At 38.2% G+C, this 22,211-nt stretch overlaps 1 long non-coding RNA gene across 1 annotated transcript; it reads left to right on the forward strand.

Annotated features, from left to right (window-relative positions):
• Positions 1-10,741: 10,741 nt before the first annotated feature.
• LOC108307766 lies at positions 10,742-18,171 on the forward strand. Its single transcript, XR_001826671.2, has 2 exons — positions 10,742-10,818; positions 17,709-18,171. It is a non-coding gene; the product is annotated as an uncharacterized LOC108307766 (long non-coding RNA).
• The last annotated feature ends 4,040 nt before the right edge of the window (positions 18,172-22,211 follow it).

The raw sequence follows: 22,211 nt of genomic DNA on the forward strand, positions 1-22,211 counted from the left end.
TTACAGTAATCAGAACAGCATGGTACTGGTACCAAAACAGATATATAAACAAATGGAACAGAACAGAGGCCTCAGAAATGACACCACACATCTACAACCATCTGATCTTTGACAAACCTGACAAAAACAAGCAATGGGGAAAGGATTCCCTATTTAATAAGTAGTGCTGGGAAAACTGGCTAGCCATAAGCTGAAGGCCAAAACTGAATCCCTTCCTTACACCTTATACAAAAATTAACTCCAGATGGATTAAGATTTAAACATAGGACCTAACACCATAAAAACCCTAGAAGAAAACTTAGGCAATACCATTCAGGACATAGGCATGAGCAAGAACTTCATGATTAAAACACCAAAAGCAATGGCAACAAAAGCCAAAATCGACAAATGGGATCTAACTGAACTAAAGAGCTTGGGCACAGCAAAAGACACTTTCACTAGAGTGAGCCAGCAACCAACAGAATGAGAAAAAAATTTTGCAATCTACCTATCTGACAAAGGGCTAATATCCAGAATCTACAAAGAACTTAAACAAATTTACAAGAAAAAAACAACCCCATAAAATAGGGGGCTAAAAGATATGAACAGACACTTCTCAAAAGAAGACATTGATGCAGCCAGCAAACATGAAAAAAAGCTCATCATAACTGGTCATTAAAGAAATGCAAATCAAAACCACAATGAGATACCATCTCATGCCAGTTAGAATGGCAATCATTAAAAAGCCAAGAATCAACAGATGCTAGAGAGGATGTGGAGAAATAGGAATGCTTTTACACTGTTGGTGGAAGTGTAAATTAGTCCAGCCATTGTGGAAGACAGTGTAGCGATTTCTCAATGATCTAAAACTAGCAATACCATTTGACCCAGCAATCCTATTACTGGGTATATACCCAAAGGATTATAAATCATTCTATTATAAAGACATGCACATGTATGTTTATTGTGGCACTATTCAGAATAGTAAAGACTTGGAACCAACCCAAATGCCCATCAATGATAGACTGGATAAAGAAAATGTGGCACATATACACCATGGAGCACTATAAAGCCATGAGTTCATGTTCTTTGCAGGGACATGAGTAAAGCTGGAAACTATCATTCTCAGCAAACTGACACAAGAACAGAAAACCAAACAGTGCATGTTCTCACTCATAAGTAGGTGTTGAACAATAAGAACACATGAACACAGGGAGAGGAATATCACACATTGGGCCTGTCTGGGGGTGGGGGAATAGGGGAGGGATAGCATTAGGGAAAATATCTAATGTAGATGATGGGGTGATGGATGCAGCAAAACACCAAGGCATGTGTATACCTATATAACAAACCTGCACGTTCTGCACATGTACCCCAGAATTTAAAGTATAATTTTAAAAAAATCACCATTCTGACTGGCATGAAATCATATCTCATTGTGATTTTCATTTGCATTTCTCTAATGACCAGTGATGTTGACCTTTTTTTCATATGTCTGTTGGCTGCATGTATGTTTTCTTTTGAGAAGTGTCTGTTTATGTCCTCTACCCACTTTAATGGGGTTATTTCTTGCTTGTAAATTTGTTTAAGTTCCTTGTAGACTCTGGACATTAGATCCTTGTCAGAGGGATAGATTGACAGAGGGATAAATTTTTCCCCCATTCTTTAGGTTGTCTGTTCACTCTGATGATAGTTTATTTTGCTGTGCAGAATTAGATCCCATTTGTCAATTTTTGCTTTAGTTCCAATTCCTTTTGGCATTTTGTCATGAAATCTTGACCCCTGCCTATGTCCTGAATGGTACTGTCTAGATTTTCTTCCAAGGTTTTTATAGTTTTGGATTTTATATTTGTCTTTAATCCATTTTGAGTTAATTTTGTATAACATGTAAAGAAGGGGCCCCAATTCAATTTTCTGCATATGGCTAGCCAGTTCTTCCAGCATCACTTATTAAATAGGTAATCCTTCTCCTATTGCTTGTTTTTGTTAGGTTTGTAAAAAATCAGATAGTTGCAGGTGTGTGGTCTTATTTCTGAGTTCTCTATTCTGTTTCATTGGTCTATGTGTTGTTTTTTGTACCAGTACCATGGATGTTTGGGTTACTGTAGCCTTGTAGTGTAATTTGAAGTCAAGTAGAATGATGCCTTCAGCTTTGCTCTTTTTGCATAGGGTTGTCTTGGCTATATGGGCTCTTTTTTTGGTTTCATATGAAATGTTTTTTTTCTAATTCTGTGAAGAATGGTAATGGTAGTTTAATGGGAATAGCATTGAATCAATAAATTACTCTGGGCAGTATGGCCATTTTCACAATATTGATTCATCCTACCCACGAGCATGGAATATTTTTTCCACTTGTGTCTTCCCTTATGTCCTTGAGCAGTGGTTTGTAGTTCTCTTGAAGAGCTCCTTCACTTCCTTTGTTAGCTGTATTCCTAGGTAATTTCATCTCTTTGTAGCAATTGTGAATAGGAGTTCATTCCTGATTTGGCTCTCGACTATTGTTGATGTATAAGAATGCTAGCAAATTCTGCCCCTTGATTTTGTATCCTGAGACTTTGCTGAAGTTGCTTCAACTTAAGAAGCTTTTGCACTGAGACAATGAGGTTTGGTACATATAGGATCATGTCATCTACAAACAAAGATAATTTGACTTCCTCTTGTCCTATCCAAATACACTTTATGTCTTTCTCTTGCCTGATTGCCCTGGTCAGAACTTCAAATGCTTTGTTGAATGGGGTGGAAAGAAAGGGCATCCTTTCCTTGTGCTGGATTTCAAGGGAAATGCTTCCAGTTTTTGCCCACTCAGTACAATATTGGCTGTGCGTTTGTCATGTATGGCTATTATTTTGAGGTATGTTCATGCAACACCTAGTTTATTGAGAGTTTTTAACATGATGGATGTTGAATTTTATTCAAAGCCTTTTCTGTATCTACTGAGATAATCATGTGGTTTTTGTCTGTAGTTCTCTTTATGTGATGAATCACATTTATTGATTTGCATATGTTGAACCAGCCTTTCATCCTGGGGATGAAGCCTACTTGATCATGGTGGATAAGTTTTTTGATGTGCTGCTGAATTTGGTTTGCCAGCATTTTATTGAGAATTTTTACATTGATGTTCATCAGGGATATCGGCCTGAAGTTTTCTTTTATCATAATATCTGTGACAGGTTTTAGCATCAGGATGATGCTGACTTCATAAAACGAGTTAGGGAGGATTCCCTTTTTTTCAATGGTTTGGAATAGTTTAAGTAGAAATGGTACCAATTCTTCTTTGTACTTCTGATAGAATTCAGCTATAAAACCATCTGGTTCTGGGTTTTTTTTTGGTTGATAGGACATTTATTACTGCCTCAATTTCAGAACTTGTTATTGGTCTATTCAGGGATTCAGTTTCTTCCTTGTTCAGTCTTGGGAGGGTGTATGTGTCCATTTCTTCTAGACTTTCTAGTTTATTTGCATAGAAGTGTTTATAGTATTTTTCTGATGGTTATCAGTATTTCTGTGGGGTCAGTGGTAATATACCCTTATCATTTCTGATTGTGTCTATTTGATTCTTCTCTCTTCTTTATTAGTCTAGCTAGCCATCTATTTTATTAAAAAAAAAAAAACAGCTGTTGGATTTGTTGATTTTTTTGAAAGGTTTTTTGTGTTTCTGCCACCTTCAGTTCTTTTTGCACAGTGTTGTCTTTTTGTGTGGGTTGCTCTGATCTTAGTTATTTTTTGTCTTCTGCTAGCTTTGGTATTTGCTCTTGGTTCTTTTGTTCTTTTAGTTGTGATTTAGGCTGTTGATTTCACATCTTTCTAGCTTTTTGATATGGGCATGTAGTGCTATAAATTTCCTTCTTAATACTGCCTTAACTGCATCACAGAGATTCTGATATGTTGTCTCTTTGTTCTCATTAGTTTCAGAGTACTACTTGATTTCTGCCTCAATTTCATTATTTACCCAGAAGTCATTCAGGAGCAGATTGTTCAACTTCCATGCAGTTGTGTGGTTTTCAGTGACTTTCTTAATCTTGAGTTCTAATTTGATGGCACTGTGGTCTGAGAGACTGTTTGTTATGATTTCTGTTCTTTTGCATTTGCTGAAGAGTATTTTACTTCTGATTATGTGTCAGTTTTAGAATAAGTGACATGTGGCAATGAAAATAATGTATATTCTTTTGTTTTGGGGTGAAGAATACTGTAGATATCTATCAGGTTGGCTTGATCCAGAGCTGAGTCCAAGTCCTGAATATCTTGTCAATTTTCTGTCTCAATGATCTGTCTACTATGGTCAGTGGAGTGTTAAAGTTTCCCACTGTTATTGTGTGGGAGTCTAAGTCTCTTTGCCAGTCTCTAAGAACTTGCTTTATGAATCTGGATGCTTCTAGATTGGGTGCATATATATTCAGAATAGTTAGCTCTTCTTGTTGAACTGAACCCTTTACCACTATGTAAATGCCTTTGTCTTTTTTGACTTTGTTGGTTTAAAGTCTCTTTTGTCAGAAACTAAGACCCCTGCTCTTTTCTGTTTTTCATTTGCCTGGTAAATTTTCCTCCATCCCTTTATTTTGAGCCTCTGTGTATCTTTGCATGTAAGATGGGTCTTTTGAAGACAGCATACCAATGGGTCTTAACTCTGTCCAGCTTGCCATTCTGTATCTTTTAGATGGGGCATTTAGTCCATTTATATTTAAGGTTAATGTTGTTATGTGTAAATCTTATCCTGTCATCATGACTCTGGCCGGTTATTTTACAGACTTGTTTATGTAATTGCTTCATAGTGTCATTGGTCTGTGTACTTCAGTGGGTTTTTGTAGTGACTAGTAACAGTTTTTCTTTTCCATATTTAGTGCTTTTTTTCAGAGGCTTTTGCAAGGCAGGCCTGGTGGTGATAAATTCCCTCAGCATTTGCTTGTCTGAAAAGGATCTTATTTCTCCTTTGCTTATAAAGCTTAGTTTGGCCAGATATGAAATTCCAGGTTGAAAATTCTTTTTTTAAAGAATGTTGACTATTGGCCTCCAATCTCTTCTGGCCTACAGGGTTTCTACTGAGAGGTCTGCTGTTAGTCTGATGGATTTCGCTTTGTAGGTGGCCTGGCCTTTCTCTCTGGCTGCCCTTAACATTTTTTCTTTCATTTCAACCTTGGAGATTCTGATGATTATGTGTCTTGGCGTTAATTTTCTCGTGGAGAGGATCCTCGTATGAGAGTTCTCTGAAGTTACTGAATTTGAATGTTGGACTATCTTGCTAGGTTGGGGAAGTTCTCCTGGAAGATATCCTGAAATATGTTTTCCAACTTAGTTCTGTTCTCCCATCTCCTTAGGTACACCAATCAATCATAGTCTTGGTCTTTTTACATAATCCCATAGTTCTTGGAGGTTTTATTTTTCATTCCTTTTGATTCATTTTTCTCTATTCTTATCTTCCTGTCTTATTTCAGAAAGATAGTCTTAAAGCTCAGATTCTTTCCTCCACTTGGGCCTATTCTACTATTGATACTTGTGATTACACTGTCATGTTCTCATGTTGTGTTTTTCAGTTCCATCATGTTAGTGATGTTCCTCTCTAAACTGGCTATTCTGATTATCTCCTGTATTCTTTTGTTATGATTCTTACCTTCTTTGCATTGGGTTAGCACACGCTCTTTTGGTTCAGTGAAATTTGTTATTATCCACCTTCTGAATTGTACTCCTGTCAATTCAACCATCTCAGTCTCAGCCCAGTTCTGTGCCCTTGCTGGAGGTATTGCAGTCATTTGGAGAAGAGGCACCCTGACTTTTGTAGTTTTCAGGAGTTTTGCTTTGATTCTTTCTCATCTTTGTGGGCTTACCTAGCTTTGATATTTGAAGTTGCTGACCTTTGAATGGAGTTGTAATGACATCTCTTTTTGTTGATGTTGTAGTTGTTCCCCCTTTTAACAGTCAGGCCACTTTTCCATAGGGCTGCTGTGGTTTGCTGGGGGTCCACTCCAGACTATTGTTGACTCAGTTCTTCCCACACCTGGAGGTGTGCACCAGTGAAGGCTGCAAAACAGCAAAGATGGGAGTCTGCTCCTTCCTCTGGCAGCTCCACCCCAGCAGGGAATGACCGAATGCCAGCCTGAACACTCCTGTAGGAGGTGTCTGGAGACCCCTATTGGGAGGTCTCACTCAGGAGGAATGGGATCAAGAACCTGCTTAAAAAAGTTCTGCCCCTTGGCAGAACAGATGTACTGTGCTGGTAGGATCTGCCCTCATCCAGACCACCCGGATTCTCCAGAATACAGGCTGGAAAGATAAGTCAGCTGAACCGCAGAGATGGTTGCTGCCCCTCTCCTGCAGGGGCTTTGTCCCAGGGAGAGATCAGAGTTCTGTCCATATAACTCTGGCTGGAGTTGCTAAAATTTCCACAGGGAGGCCCTGCCTAGTAAGGAGGGATGAGCTGGGGTCCCAATTAAGGAAGCCGTTTTGCCACAATCTGGCTCAGTAGCTGTACTGCGTTGTGGGGAACTCCTCCCAGTCTGGACTGCTTGGACTCCCTACAGCTGGCAGGCAAGAACCACCAACTTGAACTGCAGAGATCCACCTCAGGCAGTCTCCAGCCTGCTGCTGCTGGCTAGCTGGAATTCCAAGCCAGTGGATCTTAACTTGTGAGGTGCCATGGGAGTGGGGCCTGCAAAATGACACTGCTTGGCTCCCTGGATAGAGGATGCATAAATGGATCTCCCACCTTGCAGAATTCCCAGGGCCAGAGTATGCAAAACTCCTGGGTCTCTGTGTGTGCCCAAGCAACTACTTCATCAAGACTTCACACAGCTCTGTGCTTTGGCCCTGAGGCCCTAGAGGGACTGGCTCACAAGAGGATCTCCTGATCTATGGATTGCAAAGATCCATGGGAAAAACATTCTTTCCCAGGTGGGGTCACACAATCAGTCACTGCCTCCCTTGGATGGGGGTGTGGGCTCCGCTGGCTCCATGCTGCTCTCAGGTGGGTCATCACGCCACTTTGCTTTTTCCTTGCTCTCCATGGGTTGAGCCATCCACCTAGTCAGTCCCAGTGTAAGAACCTGGATTCCTCAGTTGAAGGTATAGAATTTACTCACTGTTTTTATTCCTCTTTTTGAGAGCTGTGTACTGCTTCTAATTAACCATCTTGTCCCACCCACCTGCAAAAGTTAAAATTATTTCTTTAAAATATGTGTTGATATCGTTTGGCTCTATGTTCCCACCCAAAACTCACGTCAAATTATAATTCGCAGTGTTGTTAGAAGAGGGACCTGGTGGGAGGTGATTGAATCATGGGGGCAGATTTCCCCCTTGCTGTCTCATGATAGAGTTCTTACAAGATCTAGTTGTTTAAAAGTGTGTGGCACCTTCCCCTTTGCCCACTGTCTCTTCTGCTGGCCATGTGAATATGTGTCTGCTTCCCTTTCATCTGCTGCCATGATTGTAGGTTTCCTGAGGCTTCCCCAAAAGCAGAAGCCTACACAGCCTACAGAACCATGAGCCAATTAAGCTTCTTAATACATTCCCAAGTCTCAGGTATGACTTTATAGCAGAAAGAATGGACTAATACCTGTGTTTTGAATTTTAAAATGTTGCAAAAATATTCTATATTAAAAACCATAAAAAAGAATATTATCACAAATTCTACTACTCCAAGATAGCCCTAGTTATATAATTGGTAAATGTATTTTTGGTAATTTTTTCTATTTCTACATATACTTTTTTATTTTATAAAACAAAATTACAACATTGTATATATTTTTTAAATTGTACTTATAGTGAACACTTACTTAACTTGGTATATTGTGTTTTCCCATGACATTGTTCTACAACATAGTATGTAATAGTCAGTTTAATCTTCCATTTTTCATAGATTTTTAATTGTTTGCTTTTATATATGTTAATAAATATAACTGTTACCTCTTCAGCTAGATTGTAAATGACTAGAAGAATGAAGATTTTACTTTCTCAGTATCTTTCACAAAGGCTCACAAGAAAGCTTTATAAACAATGGTTGGGTTGTTTAGACGACTTTGATAAAACCAAAGCTGGTCCCATTCTCTTCTGATTTACAGTTAATATATCTTTGAAACTATTAGTAGTTACTGGAACTCTATTCAATAGTAGCTTGAGTTGTTTATATTCATCTAAAAATTACACTGAGCACTTGAGTTATTTTTAAATAATCTTTTAATTTTAGGACATTTTAAATTTTATTTTTATTTTTATTTTTTGAGAAGGAGTTTTGCTCTTGTCGCCAGACTGGAGTGCAATGGCACAATCTCAGCTCACTGCAACCCTCACTTCCCAGGTTCAAGTGATTCTCCTGCCTTAGACTTTCCAGTGGCTGGGACTACAGGCACATACCACCACGCCTGACTAATTTTGTATTTCTAGTAAAGATGGGGTTTCTCCATGTTGGTCAGGCTGGTCTTGAACTCCTGACCTCGGGTGAGCCACCCATCTCGGCCTTCCAAAGTGTTGGGATTAGAGGCATGAGTCACCACACCTGACCTTTTTTTTTTTTTTAATTTTTAAAAACAATCATGTTTCACCTTAAATTTAAAATAATCTGTAAATTCTCAAAAACTGAAAAATTATATAATTATTACAGAGTTGTTTTCTTTGAAGATAAATCTCAAACCTAAATAGATTTAAATCAAAAAAGATTTAATTACAAAATTGAAAAAGATTCTGATTTGTGGTTTGATTACCCACAAATAGAAAAATGATTACATTTGTTCTTTCAATGCCAGTTAGGTATGGATCTAGGCTGAGGAAACAATGCTGAGATTTACGGCAACTCTGGGACTACTACAACTATTAAGAAGCTTCCATGTCTCCAGTTGTCAAGGCATTTAAGAAAAATGAGTCCAGGAGATTTTATTATTGTAAGAAGTACACAATGCTGATACTGTGAACAGAACAAAGTATGCCAACAATGGCAATTGGTAATAATAGCGTATTATATCAACAGACTTTCTCCTATCTAATGGTTGTTGATTTCATTTTAAGATATTTTTTTAAACCACAATTTCCCTCAATTTTATAAAAATTATAAATATGTTGTAAATGAACACTCATTTATCACTTAAATTTACTAGTAAACATTCTGTCACATTTGCTCACCTCCCCACACTCCCTATCCCTTTGTGCACTGTAAAACACACACTCTCATGCACTCTCGTTTAAAAGTAAGCTATACAAGAAAGTGAAACATCTCTACAAGGATAACTACAAAACACTGCAGAAAGAAATCACAGATGACACAAACAAATGGAAAAACATTTCATGCTCATGGATTGAAAGAAACAGTATCATTTAAATGGCCATGCTGCCCAAAGCAGTCTACAAATTTAATGCTATTTCTATCAAATTATCAATGCTACTACTCACAGAATTAGAAAAAAAAAACCCTATTTTAAATTTCATATAGAATGAAAAAAGAGCCCAAATAGCCAAAGCAAGCCTAAGCCAAAAGAACAAAGGCAGAGAATCACATTACTCATCTTCAAACTATAAGGTTATAGAAACCAAAACAGCATGGCACTGGTATGAAAACAGACACACTGATGAATGGAACAGACTAGAGCACCCAGAAATAAAGCCACACACTTTAAACCACCTGTTCTTCAACAAAGTTGACAAAAACAAGCAATAGGGTAATGAGTCGCTGTTCAATAAATGGTGCTGGAATAGCTGGCTAGCCATATGTGGCAAAATGAAACTGGACCCCTACCTTTAATATATACAAAACTCCCAGTATTGGGAAGATTTAAATATGAGACCTCAAAGTATATGAATTCTGGAAGAATTCTAGGAAATACCATTCTGGACATAAGCCTGGGCAAAAAATTCATGACTAAGTCCTGCAAAGTAATTGGAACAAAAACAAATATTGACAAATGTGACATAATTATACCAAAGAGCTTCTGCATAGCAAAAGAAGTTATCAACAGAGTAAACAGACAACCTTCAAAATGAGAGAAAATATTCATAAGCTGTGATCTGATGAAGGTCAAATATCCAGAATTTATAAGAAAGCTAAATTTACAAGCAAATAACAAACAACCCCATTAAAAAGTGGGCAAAGGACATGAACAGACACTTCTCAAAGACATGTAAGTAGCCAACAAACATATGAGAAAATGATTGACATCACTGATTATCAGAGAAATATAAATCAAAACTACAGTGAAATGTTATCTCATACCAGTAAGATAGACAGACAGATACTGGCAAGGCTGCAAAGAAAAGGGAATGCTTATACACTGTTGGTAAGGATGTAAAGTCTTTCAGCCATTGTGGAATACTGTACAACCATATAAAACAAAGTAATCATGTCCTTTATAGCAACATGGATACAGCTAGAGGACATTATCCTAAGCAAATTAATGCAGGAACAAAAAAAACAAACACCACATGTTCTCACATGTGAGATTTAAATGCTGGGTACACATGGACATAAAGATAGGAAAAATACACACTAGACACTACCAGAAGAGGGGCTGAAAAACTACCTATTGGGTATTATCCTCATTACCCAAGTGGTGGGATCATTTGCACCTCAACCCTCAGCATTATGCAATGTACCCATAAACCTGCACAAGTACCCTGATCTAAAATAAAAGTTAAAATTATTTTTAAAAAATAAATGAATTAAAATAAAAGTAAGGTAGACATCATAATTTCATTTCTAAATATAGTTCAGAGGGTATCACTTCAGGAAAAAAGGAAGACATTCTTTATTCACTACAATAGCAATTGTCACAATTTGTTTTTTTTAATGGATAGAGGGGAGAGGAGCCAAGATGGCTGAATAGAAACAGCTGAGGTCTGCAGCTTCCAGCGAGACCAGGGTAGAAGGTAGGTGATTTCTGCATTTCCAACTTAAGCACCCAGTTAATCTCACCGGGACTGGATAAGCTGTGGGTGCAACTCATGGAGAGCAAACAAAAGCAGGGTGGGCATCACTTCATGCAGGAAGTGCAAGGAGCCGGGGGACCTCCCTCCCCAGCCAGGGGAAGCTGTGAGGGACTGTGCTACCCAGCCCAGGTACTATGCTTTTCCCATGGTTTTTGCAATCCACATATCAGAAGATTCCCTTGTGAGTCTGCACCACTGATGCCCTGGGTTTCAAGCACAAAATTGGGTGGCTGTTTGGGCAGGCACCAAGCTGCAGGAGATTTTTTTTATACCCCAGTGGTGCCTGGAATCCCAGCGAGACAGCACCATTCACTCCCCTGGAAATGGGGCTGAATCCAGGGAGCCAAATGGTCTCATTCAGTGGGTCCCACTCCCATGGAGCCCAGCAAGCTAAGAACCATTGGTTTGAAATTCTCTCTGTTAGCACAACAGTCTAGAGTCGACCTGGAATGATTGAGCTTGGAGTGGGGAGGGGCATCACCATAACTGAGGCTTTAGTAGGTGGTTTTCCCCTACAGTGCTAAGGAGACTGGGAAGTTAGGACGGGGCAGAATTTACCATAGCATGGCAAAGTGGCTGTGACCAGACTGCTTCTCTAGATTCCTCCTCACAGGGCAGGGCATCTCTGAAGAAAATGCAGCAGCCCCAGTTAGGGGCTTACAGATAAAACTTATTTGGGAGAGGGCACCTGAGGGGAGGGGTGGCTGTGGGTGCAGCTTCAGTGGACTTAGTCTTTCCTGCCTGCCAGCTCTGAAGAGAGCAGATAATCCTGCCAAGGGCGATTCTCCCAGCACAGCGCACCAGCTCTGCTAAGCGACAGACTGCCTCGTCAAGTGGGACCCTGACCCTGGTATCTCCTGACTGGGAGAGACTTCCCAACAGGGGTTGACAGAAACCTCATACATGAGAGTTCTGGCTGGCATCTGGTGGGTGCCCCTCTGGAACGGTGTTTCCAGAGGAAAGAGCAGGCAATGATCTTTGCTGTTCTGCAGCCTCCACTGGTGATACCCAGGTGAATGGGGTTTGCAGTGGACCTCCAGCAAACTGCAGTAGACCTGCAGAAGAGGGGCCTGCTGTTAGAAGAAAAACTAACAAACAGAAAGCAACAACAAATTCACACAAAAACCCCATCCAAACGTCATCAGCCTCAAAGATCAAAGGTAGATAAATCAATGCAGATGAGGAAAAACCAGTGTAAAAATGCTGAAAATTCCAAAAACCAGCATGCCTCTTCTCCTCTAAATGATGGAAACTCCTCTCCAGCAAGGGCACAAAACTGGACAGAGAATGAGATTGATGAACTGTCCGAAGTAGGCTTCAGAAGGTGGGTAATAAGCTCATGTGAGATAAAGGAGCATGTTCTAACCCAATGCAAGAAAGCTAAGATCCTTGAAAAAAGATCATAGGAAGTGCTAACTAGAATAAGAAGTTTAGAGAGGAAGATAAATGAACTGATAGACCTGAAAAACACAGCATAAGAACTTCATGAAGACTACACAAGCATCAATCACTGAATCAATCAAGCAGAACAAAGGATATCAAAGATTTAAGATCACCTTCAATAAGGCATGAAGATTAGAGAAAAAAGAATGAAACGGAACAAAAAAAGCCTCCAGGAAATAGGAGACTATGTGAAAAGACCAAACCTACAATTGATTGGTGTACCTGAAAGTGATGGGGAGAATGGAGCCAAGTTGGAAAACACACTTTAGGATATTATCCAAAATAACTACCTCAACATAGCAAGACAGGCCAACATTCAAATTCAGGAAATACAGAGAACACCACTAAGATAATTCTCAAGAAGATCAACCCCAACCCAAGACACATAATCATCAGATTTTCCGAGTTTGAAAGAAGGAAAAAATGTTGAGGACAGTCAGAGAGACAGGTCAGGTTACCTACAAAGGGGAGCCCAACAGACTAACAGCAGATTTCTTGGCAAAAACTCTACAAGCCAGAACAGAGTTGGGGGCCAAAAGTCAACTGGCATGAGATGGTATCTCACTGTGGTTTTGATTTGCATTTCTGTAATGACCAGTGGTGATTATCTTTTTTTCATATGTTTGTTGGCTGCATAAATATCTTCTTTTGAGAAGTGTTTATTCATATCCTTCAGCCACTTTCCAATGACAAAAACTGCATCATTATCTCAATAGATGGAGAAAAGGCGTTCAGTAAAATTTAACACAACTTCATGCTAAGAACTGTCAATAAACTAGTATTGATGAAATGTATATCAAAAGAATAAAAGCTATTTATGACAAACTCACAGCCAATATCATACTGACTGGGCAAAAACCGGAAGCATTCCCTTTGAAAACCGGCACAAGACAAGGATGTCCTCTCTCACCACTCCTATTCAACATAGTATTGGAAGTTCTGGCCGGGGCAATCAGGAAAGGGAAATAAATAAAGCATATTCAAATCGGAAGATAAGAAGTCAAATTATCTCTGTTTGCAGATGACTTGATTGTATATTTAGAAAACCCCATCATCGCAGCCCAAAATCTCCTTAAGCTGATAAGCAACTTCAGCAAAGTCAGGATACAAAATCAATGTGCAAAAATTACAAACATTCCTATACACTAATAATAGACAAACAGAGAGCCAAATAATGAGCAAACTCCCATTCACAATTGCTAGAAACAGAATGAAATACCTAGGAATACAACTTACAAGGGATGTAAAGGACCTCTTCAAGGAGAAGTACAGCTAGTGCTCGACTTATGACCATGGTCAGGACCGCAGACCGGGCATAACACGATTTGGTCAAGTTGAGTAGGCTATATTTACAGTTGAAATACTGCACGTGGAGATGGTAGTGCTGCCGGAAGCTGGTCCGCACTGTCGTACGCCCAGCTGGGCAACGTTTGTGCTGCCAGACGTGGAGCAGTCGTGGCTAGCGTTTGTGGTCATAAAGTTGAATGGTCATAAGTTGCATAGGTCGTAAGTCGATCAATACCTGTACTAACCACTGCTCAAGGAAATAAGAGAGGACACAAACAAATGGAAAAACATTCCATGCTCATCGATAAGAAGAATCAATATCATGAAAGTGGCCACACTGCCCAAAGTAATTTATAGATTCAGTGCTATCCCCCATCAATCTACTATTGACTTTCTTAACAGAATTAGAAATAACTACTTTAAATTTCATATGGAACCAAAAAATACCCCATACAGCCAAGACAATCCTAAGCAAAAAGAACAAAGCTTCAGGCATCATGCTATCTGACTTCAAACTATACTACAAGGCTACAGTAACCAAAACTGCATAGTACTGATATCAAAACAGATATATAGAACAATGGAACAGATGGAGTACTCAAAAATAACACCACACATCTACAACCATCTGATCTTTGACAAACCTGACAAAAACAAGCAATGGGGAAAGGATTCCCTATTTAATAAATGATACTGCGAAACTGGCTAGCCGTATGCCAAAAACTGAAACTGGATCCCTTCCTTACGCCTTATACAAAAATTAACTCCAGATGGATTAAAGACTTAAATGTAAAATCCAAAACCATAAAAACGCTAGGAGAAAACCTAGCCAATGCCATTCAGGACACAGGCATGGGCAAAGACTTCATGACTATAACACCAAAAGCAATTGCAACAAAAAACAAAATTGACAAATGGGATCTAATTTAACGAAAGAGTTTCTGCACAGCAAAAGAAACTATCATCAGAGTGAACAAGCAACCTACAGAATGAAAGAAAATTTCTGCAATCTACCCATCTGACAAAGGTCTAATATGTAGAATCTAGAAGAAACTTAAGCACATTTATAATTTTTAAAAAAAGTGAACAAAGGATATGAACAGATGCTTCTCAAAAGAAGACATTTATGCAGCCAACAAACATATGAAAAAAAGCACATCATCTCTGATCATTAGAGAAATGCAAATCAAAACCACAATGAGATACCATCTCACGACAGTTAGAATGGTGATTATTTAAAAGTTAGGAAACAACAGATGCTGGAGAGGATGTGGAGAAATAGGAATGGTTTTATACTGTTGGTGGGAGTGTAAATTAGTCCAACCATTGTGGAAGACTGTGTGGCGATTCCTCAAGGATCTAGAACAAGAAGTACCACTTGACCCAACAATCCCATTACTGAGTATATACCCAAAGGATTATAAATCATTCTACTATAAAGACACATGCACATGTATGTTTATTGCAGCACTATTCAGAATAGCAAAGACTTGGAACCAACCCAAATGCCCATCAATGACAAGATAAAGAAAATGCACATATATACCATAGAATTCTATGCAGCCATAAAAACATGAGTTCATGTCCTTTGCAGGGACATGGATGAAGCTGGAGGCCATCATTCTCAGCAAACACAGGAATAGAAAACCAAACACTGCATATTCTCACTCATAAGTGGGAGTTGAACAATAAGAACACATGGACACAGGGAGGGGAGCATCACACACTGGGAACTGTTGAGTGGTGGGAGCAAGGGGAGGGAGAGCATTAGGACAAATATCTAATGCACTGGGCTTAAAACCTAGATGACAGGTTGATAGGTGCAGCAAACCACCATGGTACATGTATATCTATGTAACAAATCTGCACGTTCTGCACATGTATCCCAGAACTTAAAGTAAAATTTAAAAATTAAAATAATAAAATAAAATAAAATGGATAAATAGGGATGGGAATTGACAGATCTCCCTGATACTATATACCAATTTTTAAAAATCCAGGATCCAATCAGTAATCATACACTGCATTTATTTTCCTTTAATCTTGAACAGTTCATCTGCTTCTTTTGTTTTGTTTTGTTTTGTTTTTTCATGATATTGGGCTTTTTTAAGAAATCCAGTGTTAGTCTTTTTGTAGAATGTTCTGTGATTTAGATTTCTCTGGTTGTTTCCTCATGATTAGATTCAAGCTAAGCATTTTTGGTAAGAATATTACACACATAATATGTTTTTCTAAGGAGTCCCTTCTGGAGGCACATAAAGGCACTGTCTAATTATTGCTGATGTTAAGTTTGATCACTCAGTTAAGGTGGTGCATGCCAGATTTTTCCACCATCTAGTATGTAATCTAAGGGTTGATATTTTGATATTTCATGAATCCCATTTCCCCATAAAATTTCACCAAATTGTTTTTAACATGTTTTGATTATCCTTGCCTGAATTAGGTATTATTACTGAGGGTTGTAAAGTGGTGGTTTTCTATGCTATCATTTCTTCTACAGTTACTGGCTGGACTCACTAGGTTTTTGTTGTTGCCATCATTGTTTTTGTTAATTACTATTGACTCATAGGTTCTTTTTTTAAATTACATCTCTAACACCACCAGCAACAAACTACATGTAAAGTTCAGAATGTTTTTACTTGGTTTTTTGTCTTCAGAAAAAAAATAGAGGAGATAAAGTCAGAGTACTCTGTCCCAAGTTACTTGAATTAATTGGTTACTTGGCTGAGAAGATCATATTGTTAGAATTTATATACAGAGTAATCTAAAAGTCAGATTTTCCATTCCTGCAGTCATTTGCACCATGACTAGGATGGCCCATGTGGAGCAAGACAAAGTGAAGAAATGTTGGAAGAAATATTACTCAAAATTAACATCTGCAAAAACAAAAGAATAAAATGATACTTTTTGAGTTTTCCATTATTGTGTAAAACAAAACAAAGCAAAATTCTTAACATATCTTATTTGATGAAGGATTTGTTGTCTGGTGTGACCTGGTTTTCCGTTTATAAACTAATGCATGAGAAGATAAATTCATTTCCAGTTATATTGAATACAAAATGCCAATGAGTTATCCAGCTGAACATGCTTAGCAGGAAATGTGGATCTGAAGCCTAACAAACTGATCAAGAGCATTGGCTCTACTGTAAAAATTAAAGCTATGGCCGTAAACAAAACAATAAAGGCAAGAATATGAGGATGAGAAGAGAGGCCAAGGACAGTCTCTTGGGGAAAGTATTTCTGGTAAATGAAGAGGAGGATGTGATAAATAAGGAATAGAGAAGGCCAATAAAGGATTATTTTTTCTAAATGAAAATACTTGCATTTAGGCTCAAGGCTACACGCTTCTTTATAGATTGATAGGTGCTAATTGCTCAGAGAATGATACCCCAAGTATGGGTGCCTTAGCATGTGCTGAGTTCTTTGAGCTGAAAAAGATTGGAAGGGCACCAGAAACAAGGTCTCTGATCTTCCTTATGCACTCCTTTCTCCTCGAAGGCATGTCATAAAAACCAGAACTCTTCCCTGAAGTGGGTCATAGAAACTAGAAATCCTTACCCACAAAGCAAGCCATGAAATCTAGAAAGTCACTTTCTAAACTACCTTCCCTAAAAGGGAGATGGTTTTGTCCTGCCATGTACCCATAAGAAAAGAATACTGCACAGAGAGGCCAAGAAGAATCTTATGTTCTCCGAAGTTATTACTATTAGATGATATCCTTTTTTTCCAATCATATTTCTCCACAACTATCTACTTCTTTCCTGGGGCTTAGCACAAAAGTACACAGTTTTCCCAGGGTCTTTGGGTCTTAATTTCTGAAGTCTCCTACTTCCCATAAATACCATTAAATAAAGTTACGTATTTCTCCTGTTAATCTGTCTTTTGTTATGGGGTATCAACTATGACCCTTATGGACAAGGAAAAAATATTAGATTGGTACAAAAGTAATTGTGGTTTTTGCATTGTTGAAATTTGCTGTTTGATATTTGAATACATTCTTAAATAACTGTGGTTATGTTATACATCATTTTAATGCATATTCTTCTTTTTTTTCTTTTTGCTAGAGACATTACTTCCTGTTTATCTTATATTTATTTTAGACTATGGAAATGCTGTTAGACAAAAAGCAAAGTTGAGCAATTTTCTCATTCGAGTTCAAAATGTGTCGTAAAGCAGTGGAGACAACTCGTAATATGAACAATGCATTTGGCCAAGGAATTGCTAATGAACGTACAATGTAGTGGCGGTTCAAGAAGTTTTGCAAAGGAGACAAGAGTCTTGAAGATGAGGAACATAGTGGCTGGCCATCAGAAGTCGACAATGACCAATTGAGAGCAATCATCAAAGCTGATCCTCTTACAGCCACACCCAATTCTTCTCCACAATGCCCGACTGCACATTGCACAACCAACGCTTCAAACGTTTAATGAATTGGGCTATGAAGTTTTGCCTCATCTGCCATATTCACTTGACCTCTCGCCACTGACTACCACGTCTTCAAGCATCTCGACAGCTTTTTGCAGGGAAAATGCAAAGGTCTTTCTTGATTTTTTTTTGTCTTCAGAAAAAAAAAACAAAAAACACACACACAACCAGCAGGATGCAGAAAATGCTTTCCAAGGGTTTGTTGAATCCCGAAGCATTGATTTTTTACACCACAGAAATAAATAAAATTATTTCTCATTGGCCAAAAAAAAAAAAAGTGTTCATTGTAATGGTTCCTATTTTGTTTAATAAAGATGTATTTGAACCTATTTATAATGATTTAAAATTCACAAGCTGAAACCATAATTACTTTTGCACCAACTACAGTTTTCACTCCTACAGTTCTCAGAATCAAGATTACTAGAATGTAAGAAATGGAAAGTGAGTAAAATTAGATGTAACTTCAGAAAGACAATGTAGTCCTCATAGCATAAAGGTTGTTTAGTCTTTGTATTAGTTTCTTATCATTGCCGTAACAAATTACCACAAACTTGGTGCCATAAAACAACATGCTACACTTTTAGAGGTCACAAGTCCAAAATGATTCACTGACTAGAACCAAAGTGTTAAGAGACCTTCACTTCCTCCAGAGGCCCTAGGGAAGAATTCACTTTCTGTCTTTTTCAGCTTCTAGAGCTGCATTTCCTTGGCTTGTAGCCCCTTCCTCCATTTTCAAAATTATTAGCATTTTGCTTCAGTCTTCTCATCACCTTCCCCTCCTCAGGTCAAACTTCTCTCTCCTTCCCTCTTATAAGGACACTTGTGATTATATTTAGGATCCATTCAGATAATCCAAAATAAAATCACAAAAATGTTCCAGAACCACATCACTCTTTAGGCTGCTAATCTTCAAGCATATTTGGTAATATCATACGTAGCAGTATTTACATGAAGCATTACTTTTCAGAAGCATTTTAAATTAATGGCTATAATTAAAGTTATGGTGGCCAGGTATGGTAGCTCATGCCTATAATCCCAGCACTTTGGGGGCTGAGGTGAAAGGATTGCTTAAGGTCAGGAGTTTGAGACCAGCCTGGCCAACATAATGAAACTCTGTCTCTGTTTTAAATAAAATAAAGTTCGGAACAGGGAGTAAATTCTGTAAGTTTACAAAACCAATCTTTTCATCAAAACGAAGCCTCATACTATCTGTTTTTTTTGAATAGTTCTCTAGAATGGCCACATGCCCATTTGACCTCACTGTGACAAAGTAGGAGCTGTTTGAGCCAAGAAAAATCTAAACTAAATAAGTAAACAAAGTAAAAAGTTAAGTTTATCAGATTTAATTTCCCCTTTAGAAGAGAGCCAAAAACATCGTTCTAACGCAAGACAACCCTTAGATCAAATCTCAGATGTGCCATTTGTACTTGACCATCTGAGCCTCAATGTCCTCATTAAATTACATTGAATAAATAAGCATTTGATAGATGCTTAATAAATGTTGGGCACTTTCTCTTTCATGAAAATTTATATCATTCATCAAATATTATTTGACTGTCTACCATATGGCCAGGCATTAGGCTAAATTCATGTGTGTGTGCTAAGATTTTTACTTAAGTAATTTTTTAAACCTTAACATGAGATAAAGCTAGATGTCCATAGATAGGAGAAGAATTTAATGTACAGTTTAACATTCAAAGTTGTGATTATAATTGAGAATAAAGAAGACCTACTGACTTGTGAGATATATATGAGATACATATATAACATATAAATATATATATATTTACATATACACATATATTTCCATCCATGGTTCCTAGCTCATAGCTCCCATAACCTTTGTTACAGTATTTTGTTATAATGTTGGGGTGCTTTAGGCCTCAGAAACAGGCCTCAGGAAACAGAATCAATCAATCGATCTCTCTCTCTCTCTCTCTCTCTCTCTCTCTCTCTGTCTCTCCCCTTCTCCTGCCCAAACCAGGAATTCCCCTTTGCTGTTCTTGTGATAGTGATTGAGTTCTCACAAGATCTGGTTGTTTAAAAGTGTGTAGCACTTCTCATGTCACTCTCTCTTTCTCCTGCTTCATGCGAGGATGTGCCTGCTTTCCCTTTGCCTTGTGCCATGACTGAAAGTTTCCTGAGGCCTCCCCAGCCAGGCTACCTGTACAGCCTGCAGAACTATGAGTCAATAAACATCTTTTATTTACAAATTGCCCTGTTTCAGGTAGTTCCTTATAGCAGTGTGAGAGCAGACTAATGCACTGGGTTTAGAGCATATTCTTTTTGTTGAATCACATTTTGACACAGTTGTCCCTGTTTCAATCATGGACAATCAATAAAGTCTCCATCAAAGGCCCAAAGGACAGGGTTAGAGTTTCCAGAGCACTGAACACACGGAGATTGACAGAAAGATGAAGAACTACTCATCTACATGCCTGCATGCTGACAAACCCCCAACTCCACAAGGACAGCAGCTCCTGTGCTTAGGACCATCCCAGACCTCACCCTATGTATCTCTTCATCTGGCTGTTTGTTTGTATCCTTTAAGATATCCATCGTAATAAACTGGTAAGCCTAAATGTTTCTCTGAGTTCTGGAAGCTGCTGAAATAAATTAATTGAACTCAAAGGAGGGTCTTAGGAACCCCAACTTAAAACCAACCAGAAGTTGTGGAGATCTGGACTTGTGACTGGTGGGAAAGAGGGAGAGGTCTTGTGGGACTGATTGTCAACCTGTGGAATCTGTCTCTATCTCTGGAGGACATAGCTGGTGCCCACTGCTTGGTGTGTGGGGAAAACCCTCCACATATGTCATCACAGAGGTCTTCTCATGTGGAGGTGATGGTTGTGGTGTAAGAGCAGAGGGAAAAAAACATGGTTTAAGGGTTTTTTCCCAAAACACAACCTGTTGTACATTCTTAAATTATTTGTTTTGTAGGTAAGCAATGTGTTGGAAACAATGTATAAATATAAAGTGATCATTTCATTAATAGTATCGAACCCAAATTTACTCAAGTGAAATCTTTTTATCAATAGAAAACTGCCAACACTAGGAAGTTACAAATAATATCTGCTGACATTTTTCAGTTTCAATACACAACATCAGCTCCTAAATATTTAGGAGTTTAAATTTGAAGATCTTATAAATCTTGATAAAGCATATAGGAAGGAAGGAAATTATATTTTCTTAAAATGAAAGAAGATAACCACAAGGTAAAATTTAGTTTATCTTCATAATTTAAACAATTACCTCTTCAGGATGAAAATCACTTTTTTGTTGTTGCTAACAGTCACAGAATTTATGAATAGTTGCATTTTAGTCACTCTCATTAATTGATAAGTCAGAAGGTAGTAGTATACTTTTGGAAATAGATTCTTTTAAGTGTGAGAGTGATTGACAAATGTGTGAATCTAAAAGTGTTAACAACATTTAAAGTAAAGCCTAGAAATATGAACACCAAACAAAAGTATTCTTGATACCAGTTTATAATCCTTAAATGGGGGAAACATTGTGAAAATATAACACAATCAAATGACTCCTAGGGATTTCCACATTAGCCTAAACTAGTATGTGCCACAATTAATAGTACACTTTAGTCCTACTTACAAATGCCATTTCATCTAAGGACGCACAAAGCAGTACACTTGGGAAATATAAATTATACAAATGTAAGACACGGAATAACTGAGCTTTACACAAGAAAGAAGAAAATTGGCTTATTCCTTTAATTCCAGCACTTTGGGAAGCGGAGGCAGGCAGACTGCTTGAGCCCAGGAGTTCAAGACCAGCCTGAACAATATGGCAAAACTCTGCTTCTACAAAAAATACAAAAACTAGCCAGGCCTGATGGTATGCCTGTAGTTTCAGTTACTCAGGAGTTGAGGTAGGAGGATTTCTTGAGCTCAGGAGGTTGAGGCTGCAGTGAGCCAAGACTGTACCACTGAACTCCAGCCTGGCTGACAGAGCAAGACCCTGTCTCAAAAAACAAACAAACAAAAGAAGGTGGAAAGAAAGAATCACAGAGGACCGTAACATGAGTATGAATTAAGTAAATATTTAACAGTATGAAAGGACTCCTAACAGTGTACAATGCAATGTCACTGTATATTAAATAAAGGTTAAAATGGAGTAAGTCAAGAATTGCTTCAGTTACGCTTCTGAAGGATCAAATCCAT

The sequence above is a fragment of the Cebus imitator genome, unplaced genomic scaffold (genome assembly GCF_001604975.1).
Source record: "Cebus imitator isolate Cc_AM_T3 unplaced genomic scaffold, Cebus_imitator-1.0 Scaffold80, whole genome shotgun sequence".
Lineage (NCBI taxonomy): Eukaryota > Metazoa > Chordata > Mammalia > Primates > Cebidae > Cebus > Cebus imitator.